We start from the raw sequence: 11376 nt of genomic DNA, 5'->3' as shown, positions 1-11376 counted from the left end.
TCCAGAGGTGGTGCTTTCATAAACAGAAATAGCCCGTGATTGTAAGTGGCTTTCTTGGCTGAAGAAATGATAAGAACAAGATTAAGTATGTTAAGGAATAGGTCCAAGATCTTTTGATTTTTTTTTTTTTTTTGGATGGGGAAAGAGATAAAGACCGTTTTTGTAGTTGTCCCGACATCTTCCCAAAGGAAAGCTATTCTATAGAGCGTTCCTCCCCAAGCGCATGGAGCGAGGTTGGGCTCAGTTAAAGCCAGCTAAGGACATCCTTAACCATTTTTCCCTCCTGGACTGGAGGGTTTTCTCTTCACACCAGAAGTGGACAGAGCCAGCACAGAACGCACTTCTCCAGAAGTGGCGGCTCGGTTTTTATTTTTATTTTTTTTCTTCCGCGGCTGGTGTGGCTTTGGTGCGGCAGGGATTTCCATTGTGTTTGTTTAGAGCGTCGGACCCGCGACGAGGCACGTCCCGTGATTACAGGTGCTGGACAAATAACAATAAACTAGCGCCGGGGAAGTGCGGCGAGATCCGGAGCGAGATAGAAAAAGTGTGCTGGCGGGCTGGGCGGCTACTGGGCGAGGCGGGGCCGGGGGTGGGGCTGTGGGGAGGGAAAAGCCGGGAGAGAAGTGTGGCTACTCCGGCCCGAGACTACCGGGAAGGAGATCGAGTCTCCAAAATAAGGGCAGAAGGAAGCAAAAAGGAGATATCCTTAAGTGCTCCAAAAGGCACGGTGAAGTACTCACGCCTTAGGCACGACTCGCTACGCGGCTGCCTGACGCATGCGTTCCAGGTCCGTCCCCACCCCCATCGCCATCCCCTCCTGCCAGGCACCCCACCAGCCTCGGTCCAGATCCGGGGTCGCTCAGACTGGAGCATCTCCAGCTTCCCTAGGGAGCCCCGCCCTCCATCGGCCTTTATTGGTGGATGACTCCGCTTGCGCGCAGTGATTTGAGTTTTTTTTTTTTTTTTTTTTTTTGTCCCTGCAGTCGCCGGTTTTGCTCCGGGTGATTTGGTCCGAGTAAGGGGGTGGGAGAAGCCGAAGGCAGAGGTGGGGAGACAGGAGGAGAGGGGGGAGGAGGGTGCGCCTCTAAAGGGCCGCAGAGACTGCCCGTGGGCCCCACCCCTGGAGGCGTCCGAACGAGCATCAAGTGACCAATATCCCTTCCAGAGGAACACCATCCTTCAGAGGAAAGCCAAGCTCCAGACCATTCCCCCGGCGCCAAACCGCCGTCATCTCCTTCCTGTGCGGGGTGATCCGTCTTTTCTCCCACCCGGAAAAATATAGTCCGTGGTTCATGCCCCAGTGAAATGCCCCTTGGTCCTAAATGCACTGATTAAGTTCCGTCTAACTTCATTGTCATCTTCAGCACCGGCTCCACTAGGTTCGAACGGAAGGGGAAGAGAGCCGCGGAAAGGAAGCTTATCCACTGGGGGGCGAGAGGGAAGGGAAAAGAGAAAAAAGGCGTAGGGACACTGAGGTAGAAGATCGAACAGCGCACGCGCCCGGAGAGAGGAAGAAGTTCCGGTCTGGCTGGGGCCCTGTCTCCTAAAAATAGCCTCCGTGTTGGGATTCATCCGCTGATGTCCCAGTGAGTCCCAGGCTGAAGGAGGAGGAGGCTTCGGGCAGTGCTGTGTATGTGTGTGAGAGTGTGTGTGAGAGTGTGTGCATATGTGTGCAAAGCAGCCCTTCGGGGGGATACGGTGAGTTCTAACCTGGCTCGTATCCAGACTTGGGTAACGGAGTGGAAGGGGGAAAGGGGTTAGGGGACGGCGTCTCCGTCTCCGTGAAGTGGCCGGGCTAGGAGACTGGGAGGCTGGGTGTGGGTATATTGGGGTCGTGAGGTGACGGGCCGTGTGATAAAGCGTAGTCGGGCGGCTGTGGTTCAGTTGAAGGGAGTGATCTGAAGCGGCTGCTATTCCCTGGACTGATGTGGCATTGACCTGGTGGGAGGGGGTCGATTGGCTGCGGGGTCACGCTAATGAGATCTTTGTGGGAGTGGGGGGGTACTGGGGAGGTGTTAGGGATGTGGAGGGGCGCGCTGGGGCCTCGGGGCTCACAGTCCCCAAGGTGAGGGTCGTTGAGAGGAGGTACCCTGAGGAGGTGGGGTGGGAGGTGAGAGGTGTCACGGTGCTGGGAGGCTCGGAGAAGCGTGAGCCTGGCTGTACTGTTAGCAGAAGGTGTAGGATTTTGTGTGTGCGCTCTTATTTGGAATGAAGTTAGGGTGTTTGTATATATGTATACACGTACACACACAGCGATATATGAAAGGCGGAATCTTTGAAATAAAGGATAGTCACTTTTGGCCAGGCGGTTACCGAAAAATTTCCGATGAACCCGCGGTATCCGTGCCCCTACCCAGTTTTTAAGGCGGGGGATTGTTGGGAGGCCGAGCAGTACCAGTTTGGCTTTGCAAATTAAGGTAGTGTCGAGTTTAGCGAAATTCTGAGGTTGAGCTTCCTGAGGCTGTTAGAAGATGCCATTGTCTTAATTGGGCCATTGGAAGTTTCAGCTACTTCTCATCCTGCCACTGAGGTTAGGAGACGCTTTGGACGTGTTGACCTGTAGTTTGCTGATAACGATTCCCTTAATGAGATCTCTAGTTTGGATCTTCTAAGGTTTTCTTTGTGAAAAGGGCTGAATTAGATTTATAGGTTAGTCATGTTACTTTTTGGTTTAGGAAGTTCTTGTGTGTTTATGGGGAGGGGAAGTAGAACAGGACTATATGCTAGCAGTGAGACTTTGCAAGTAATCTTTAAAATGCTCTGTGGCAGTAACAGTCAGTGTAAGATAGGAGGGTTTGAGAATGGGGGAAGGGGAGAAATGTAGTGGAAGACACCTGCTAATGTGGAACAGGGCTGTGTTTAACAGAGTTTAATAAGGACGGAGCAAGCTTGCATGGAGACTGCTTGCCTCTACTCTGTGGTTCAGTCAGTTTCAGTCCTATGGATGTGTTATGGATTATAGAAGCTTTTGAAATTGTGGTATTCAACAGCAAGTAAGACGATTAGCATTTTCAAAATTAAGCAGTTTTGCCTCTAATTGTTGTTGAAGTGGAAAGTCCACAGATTTAAATTGAGTTTTCTCATATTGTACAGTAGTGGCTGATAAGCTCCAGAAAAGTTCTAGGTATTTATCTTTATATCAGGATAAGGAAATGACATACTAATAAGAAATAGGGATTAGAGATATGTTAGAAAAAGACCCTACTATTATGTGTCTTTTTCCATTTTCTGTGGAATGCCTTTAAAACTTTTAGGATTTTACTATTATTTTTTAAATGTAACATTTATTACTTTGTAATTGGATTAGTATTAGTTTGTAGTTTTCTGACTACACTTAGGTATATCTTGAATAAAGATACTTTCTCTTTAAGAGTCCAGCTCTATTTGTTTTGTCATTTTAGTACTTAGCATTGTCAGTTTTAAAATCAGTTTCCATCATGACAGGTACATGAACAATTTGTAGGAAAAGGGAAGGGAACATTTTTTGAAGACATATAAAATGCTATTTATCTTAATGAGAATTTAATTTAGGAGATACAAGGTTAAAATTGCTATGACAATAACTTATTTTAAATAACAGCTATCTTTAAGTCTTTCAAGAGGTGACAATTTTGCTTTCAATATTGTGACAAATGGAATTCATGTTCATAGATCATAGTTTTAATACAGGAATTGGTTTTATATGTTACTGTACTCATAATTAGCTTAAATATTGCTTTTCTCACTGGAAGTGATAAAACAGAATACTTTCACAAAGGTTGTGATAATGATAATCATACATACTCATATTTCATAATATAATGATTTAAAAATACTCCATTTTACTTAACTTTAAGTTAATGCTTTCTACAAGATTCTTGTACTTTAGGAATTGTAGATACTGCAATTTTTTTGCAATCACTAAATTTTTTTTTACCAAATAAAAGTACATTTTTAAATTAGTGATTTTCCTTATGTTTTTATTTTCATATTATATCCATATTTAACTCTCAGGGTTTTATTCATAATGCTGAGGAAAGTTTAAACTATCTCCTAGTCCGTATTTCATAAAATTGAATTATACACCTGAAGAATAATGCCACATGACTTGAAAGTTGTAATTTGAATAATTTTATGCTGATAACAGTAGTATGGGATAAGAAATTTTAATTGTCTTATATTGTCTATAATTTAGGACAGGGGGATTGTCTTATGACCTATAGAGGTTTTAAAACTAATTTGTTTATATTGGTGGAGATCAAGGTATATTTAAAGAAAATTTAGATGTTTTTTAGTGTTTGAATTTTTTTCCAATCAGTTTTTCTTTTTTTTGCATAAGAAATTGAATTACTACTCCAAAGAATAAAAAATCTACTGACATATAACAAATGCTTTTCACAATCCTGAGAATCTATTAAATACTTATGAGTAAGGTGCTGTGCTAGGTGCTGAAAATGTTTTCATAGATATCATAGTTTCAAAGATGTTAAATAACAATTCCCATATTTGAGCAGTTTACATATTAATAAGGTAGAGTCACACACATATATAATACAGAGTATAATGTGATCTTGCTAGGAGAGTTTCAGACAAAAATGTATGAAAATTTAAGGAGGAAAATTTAAATTTTCAGTTGTGAGAGAGAAGAATAAAAGATTATTCTCTAGAGAACATAGTACTGAATCTAGTACCATGAAGAAAGGAATTGACTTAAGTGTAGATCTGCAAACCTCAAAGCACCATATGAGTTAGTTGTTATTAGTATTATGTAGAATTAAGGCATTCTGCCTTGCGAGTATGTGGAAGTGGAAAGATAGCAAGATAGGAAAAATAAAATTTGTTGTACAGTTGAGCTGAAATGTAGCCTGTATGAAAGGGAATTTTTTGAAGTAAAACTGTAGAAGGTATATTGGAGATTTTTCACTTCTCAAATACCAGACTAAAGTAGTTTGCTCTTTATCCTATAGGAATTGGGAGACATGAATATTTTTGAGCTTGAGAATTAAATGATTAGACTTGTGCATTATGAAGATGATTTTGATATGTGAAAGATGAACTAGCATGCTGATGAGATCAGAGGTAAAGAAAACAGGATGACATTGTTTCAAAGGGCTCAAAGAGGAAACAACAGAATTGTGGAAGTATAATTGATTAATTTGATCGTTGATTGGCTATTTGGAGTTATGGTGATGGAAAAATTAAGTCAGAGATGAGTGGAAGCTTTTGAATTTGGGTTAGTTGAAAGGTGGAGAGATCATCAACAAATAAGGAAATGCAGAGAAAGAGAAAAGGCTGCCACTTTTGAATACATTGAGTCTGAGGTATCTATGAAAATCCAGGTAGAGATATTCACCAGGCATTTAGAAATATAAGACTTGATAAATAGATATAGAAGAAATCTGTGTAAGGTATTTCAAACTGTGTGAATGGATGATTGCCATATACTTTCAGCTGAGATGTTGACATTTCCTTCTACATGATAGCATTCTAGTTCTTCACTTTCTCCAGTCTTATATCTTATTTTTTTTACTCCACCTTGGACATACATAACGATATGGCTTCAAATCTTTGATCCTACCATTAGTCCATTTCTCTGATTACAAATGTTTAAATTCCTCTGGCCAACTATACACTGCTGTTTAGATGGAATCATCTTTTCCCCTAATTCTTATCTAGTTAAACCTATTCATCATCCTCCCTGTAATCTCATCTTTCCACTCCTCAGGATTTAACCTGACTTTCACCTTTAATTTGGCCTAATTTTCCTCCCTTTTTGTGTAAATACTATAGTTAGTTTAATGTGTAGATATTATACTTAACTATTAACATTTCTTTGTCTTTAGTTCTTGAATTTCTTGTTCCCCAGTATCCTGTTCTTTGCCTAATATCAACTCTGTATTACTTCTACCATTTACTTTCCCTCTTCTTTATATGCTCCTTATGATAGAAGAAACCCCTGAATTGTTCTAATCCCACTACAAATTAATAATATCTAATATTAGCTGGATCCTCATTATAATAAGACAAATTTTCTCTAATTGTTTTTTATGCTATTTTCTAAAGCGTCTTTTCCAAAACTTCTCTTTTCAAATCTCTCATCTCTAGTACTTCATACTTTACTGAGAAAATAGGGATCTTTGTCAGCCAGTTTCTCTCTGTTTTTGTTTTTCTACAACTCAAAACTCATAATAACTCCACAATTCTTCATAGTCTCAGTTCTTTTACTGTAGACTCTGATGTGAGTGCCCCTTCTACTCACCAAGGCTAACCTTCCCATTTGTGTTTTTAATGATGTTTTTTCTCTAGTGGATTTCTTTCCAGATTATCCTTTTTCTCTTTATCTTCTTATCTACTGGCTTTTCCTGCTTCCTATACTTAGGCCTTGGTCTTTCCCCATACTTAAAAAAAAAATCTTTGCTGACTCTTAACATTTATTTAAGCTGTCTTTTTATTTCTCTTCTCTTTTTCACAACTAAGCTAGAAAAAAGAAACTCTACTCTTGTTGCCTCTATTTCCTTTCTTCTCACTTCTCCACACTTTGTAATCCTATTTTTGATCTCATACTGTTGTCTCCAAAGATACCAGTGACTCTTAATAGCTAACATTTGACCTGATTAGGCACTCTTTCTTCCAGGATACCCCTTTTTCCCTCTGTTTTCATGGTACTGCCCTATTTTGGCTCTCCTTTTATTTAATACTATACCTAATACCTCATAATAATAAAGGCTTAATAAAGGCTATTCATACTTAAGTGTCCTTTCCTGAATTATTCATTCCTGATCCTTAATTGTGGGTTTGCAGTGGTTCTCTATCCTGGTTCTCTCTCAGAGGTCTTTTTCTTTATAGTCTCTTTTTTTTTGTACCTCATTGGCTTCCCTATTGAGTTCCAATTTCACTTCACCAACTGCCTATGGAACATTTCAGATTGGTTGACTTATAAGTATATCAAATTCAATAGATCTGAAACAAAACACAAATATATTTTTCTTCCATACATACCCTTCCAGACTTCCCTATTCAGGGACTTTCTGTTAAGGGCACTACTATCCTTCCAAGTTACCTGTGTTTACAGACTATAAATGATACTTGATCCTTTACTCTTTCCTCACCTCACATAGCCAGACAGTTTCCATATCTTGTCAATTTTACTTTTATATTTTTTGCATCTATTCACTTCTTTTCTATTTATATGCCTATCACCATAGTTCAATTCTGCCTTATTGGATGTCTCCTAATTGGTTCCTTGCTTTAATTTATCTTCTCAACTCATCTGTCAAATTATATTTATATAGTACAAATGTAACTGAACTCTTCTCAGTGATCTCCTCTGGCTGTCTGTTGCCTCTAGGATCAATACACATTCTTTTGTTTTGCATTTAAAATCCTGGAGATCCTGATTCCAACTGGCCACTATAATCTAGCCAAATTGGCCAATTTGCTGTTCCTTACAGAGAACGTTTAAAAATATGTATATTTTATTTTTCCCCACAACTACATGCTTAAACAATTTTAAAACTTTAAAAAAAATTGAGTTCTAAATTCTATCCTTTTTTCCTTCCCTTTCTTCTTTTTGAAGACAGTTAATCAAATATAGGTTTTACATATATATGTACAATCATGTAAAATATTTTCATGTTAGTCATTTTGTACAAGAAGACTAATGATAGAAGAAAAATTAGAGAAAGAAAGTGGAAACTATCATACTTCAGTCTGTATTCAATCAATATTAGTTCTTTCCCTGGAGGTAAATAGTATGCTTCATTATTAGTCCTTTGGGATTGTCTTGGATTGTTGTATTATTGAAAATAGCCAAGTCATCCACAATTCTTCATTGAACAATATTGGTTTTTACTGTGTACAGTGTTCTCCTGATTCTGTTTACTATGCATCAGTTTATATATGTCTTTTCAGGTTTTTCTGAAATCATCCTAATTATTTCATATAGCACATTAATATTTTATTGCAATCCAATTCCTAGCCATCACAAAAAAAGCTGCTGTAAATATTTTTGTACAGATAGGTCTTTTTCCCTTTTTTGGATATCTTGGGGATATAGACCTAGCAGTGGTATTGCCAGATCAAAGGATATATAGCCCTTTGGGTATAGTTCCAAATTACACCCGGAGGGGACATTTTACCACCTGTCTCTTTGCACTTGCACAGGATGTTCCTCATCCTTATAATGTACTCTCTGCTTTTTAGTTTTTATTGATATTTGTTTATATATACCTACATTTTCTAACATATCTCTGATCTCTCCCTAGAGAGCCATCCTTTACCACAAGAATAAAAAAGGAGAAAACCAGTAATAGTTTTACTATTACTAATTATACAATTAATATACAATCAACTAGTCACTCATCATTAGTCCCCTGTCTCTTCAAAAATGTAGAGCTAGATACCTTTTCATGTCTCTCTTCTTTGGGGCCAACTGTGGTCATTTTATGTTAGGTTCTTACTAAGTGCTAATGAGATATTAGGTTTTTTCTAAGTGCTAAGTCGGTACTTAACAATTCTCTAGTTCTGGCCTTTACTGGGAGTTTTACTTGTGAACTCCTGGGGAGGAGCAAGTTCATTGATTGAAGTAATTTTCCCCAGAAGCCCTTGCGTTATCCCACGCCCATTCTCTGGGAGGATAAAAGAGGGCAGCACTCCAGAGATAGAGAGTCTTGTCTGGACCAGACTTAAGGCGGCTCTCCTGAGGAAGAAGTAGTCTCTCCTCTAGACCAGAGAGTGATCAGCAGTTTCTGGAGACGACAGCACGTTACATATTGGCGTCCACAACGTGGGGCAAGGACTTTTGCTTATCCTGACAAGGACTTATTCTAAGCCCTTCAGAGGAGCTAGACTGGACCATCGCAATTTTAATTTCATAGCATTCATTTTTGAGTTTTCTGTTTTTTTTTTTTTCTTTTAAGATAGTATATATTATTTTCCTGGTTCAACTTACTTCACTCTTCATTAGTCCATATAAGTATCCACATTCGTCTGTTTATTGATCATATTTATTATTTCTCAAAATACAGTACTGTTTTTTTATATTCTTGTACCACAGTATGTTTAACCAGTCCACAATCGATGGATCTGTACTTGATTTGCTGCCACAAAAAAAATATTGTCATAAATATTTTGATATAGATGAGATCACTTTAAAAATAATTTCCTTTGCAGTGGAATCTGTGTCAAAGATAAAAAGCATTTGTGACCTTTCTTTTTTTTTTTTTAAGCATACTTAGAAATGGTTGATCAATTCACAGTTCTACCAATAGTGTATTACTGAATTCATATTTCTATAGTTCCTCTGCAGTTAAGTATTCCCATCTTTTCCAGTTTGTGAGGTGTGAAATGAAACTTCAATGATTTAATTTATATTTTTCATTATTAGTGATATGGCATCTTGTCACCTAACATTTAAGAAGCACTTTCTGCATGCCAAGCACTATAGTAAAGGCCTGGGGATACAAAGAAAAGCGAAATAAAGCTCTCTTTTCTCAAGGAATTAATTCACAGTAAAATGCAGGAGACAACCCATAAACAACTATGCATACGCAATATTAAAAACAAGATCTCATAATACATTATATGGGGGAGTGGGATATATGAAGACTGGAAAAGTAGGAAGGAAGCAGATTAGGAAGGGCTTTGAAAGTTGAACAGAATTTTATGTTATGATGGTAAAATCATCAGGCCTTGACAACAGATTGGTTATGGAGAAGTATGAGAGGGAGGAATTAAGGTTGACACCTAGATTGTAACTAGGTACTGGGAAGGTGGTATCTTTCATGGTAAAAAGGAAGTTTGGAAGGAGTCTGGATTTTTTTTTATTTTTTATTTTGGAGGAAATAATGAGTTTAATTTTGGACATGTTGAGAGTACAGTATCTTTTGAGACATTGAGTTGAAGATATTCCCTTTTTGAGATTGGAGATCAGCAAAAAGTTTAAGGCTGGAGAAGTAGATTTGAGAATCTTCGTAGAAATGGTAATTGACTCTGGGAGCTGTTGATATCACCAAGTAAAATAGAATAGAAAAAGAAGACACAAGAGTCCAGGGCAAGAGCTCTATGAGACACCAATAGTTAATGGGTATGACTAGGATTGAGAGCCTCTAAAGGAGACTGAAGAGTGGGCAGACAGGTAGGAGAACTAAGAGAAAGCAGTGTTATGAAAACCTAGAGAAAAAAGAATATCAAAAAGAGGGTGATCAACAATGTGAAAGCTTGCCGAGAGATCAAGAAGAATGAGGTTTGAGAAAAAGTCATTCGATTCGACAATTAAGAGATCATGAATAATTTTGGAGAGAGCAGTCTGGATTGAATGATGAGGAAGGAAGCCAAACTGAAGATGAGAGGAAAGGAAATGGAGGAATTGATTGTATATACTCTTTTTAGAAGTAAGGTACAAAAGGCAGAAAAGAGAATATGGAATGCTGGTGAATGGGTGTTTTTTGAGGGGACATAGATGTTTTGAAAGGATGAAGGATTGAGTGAATTCTAATGACCTCTTTTAAGCGCCTTAATTTTTCAGTGAAATTTGAGAACAATCTCTCAGATAGTTATAGATATTTTGTAATTCTCTTTTTTGAGGACTGTCTATATATTTTGACACTTTTCTACTGTGTCTTTTGGTCTTGAATTTGTGTGGAATAGAGGGTACAATGGTTGACATGGAGTCAAGAAGATCTGAATCTAAATTCTGCCTCATATATTTATAAGCAATATAATCCTAGATAAATCACCCAACTACTCTGTGCCTCAGTTTACTCATCTATAAAATGAGATAATAGTATCTAATAGTATCACCCAAGATAACATGTGAAATATGTGAATGTATTTTGCAAATCACAAAATGCCATATAAATGTTACTTCTCAAAATATTAACTACTAGGCTATTATCAGAGATAACTTAACATAAAGGTTGCATTGTTCATCTTTACTTTTTAGAATCCTAAGTTTCCTTTAGAACTTAGTTTCAAGTACTACCTCCTATGTTAGGCCTTTACTGATTCCTAGTCCATCTTGTCTTACTCCAGCAGATCACCCTCTCATCCCTGATTCTTTTGAATCTTTTTCTGTCTACCAGATTTTTCTCTACTACCTATAAACATGTTTCTATCTTCCCAGTCTCAATCCCCCCTACCAAAACAAACAAACAAACAAACAAAAAAACCCAAACCCTTCTCATTTGATCCTGCTAGCTAGCATCCCATATCTTTTTTCTTTGTGACTATCCTTTTTTGAGAAGGAAATCTTTAACAGATGTCTTTACTTCCTTTCTTCTCACATTGTCTTTGCAATTTGGCTTTTAACCTAAACTGCTCTCTCCAAAATTAATAATGATCTCTTAATTGCCAAATCTAATGGCCCTTTTTCAAAGCTTATCCTTCTTGCACCTCTGC

General features: G+C 38.1%; 1 protein-coding gene across 1 annotated transcript in view; it reads left to right on the top strand.

Moving 5' to 3' along the window:
- The first annotated feature begins 1560 nt into the window (after positions 1 to 1560).
- The window catches only part of MEF2A (myocyte enhancer factor 2A), a 193744-nt gene continuing 183928 nt past the window's right edge, over positions 1561 to 11376 (top strand). The window contains 1 exon segment of the mRNA XM_074295037.1: positions 1561 to 1698. The gene's annotated coding sequence lies outside the window, so the exon portion shown is untranslated.

The sequence above is a fragment of the Sminthopsis crassicaudata genome, chromosome 2 (assembly GCF_048593235.1).
Source record: "Sminthopsis crassicaudata isolate SCR6 chromosome 2, ASM4859323v1, whole genome shotgun sequence".
NCBI lineage: Eukaryota > Metazoa > Chordata > Mammalia > Dasyuromorphia > Dasyuridae > Sminthopsis > Sminthopsis crassicaudata.
Note: the sequence above shows the minus strand (reverse complement) of the source record. Positions and strands in the feature narration are given on the sequence as shown.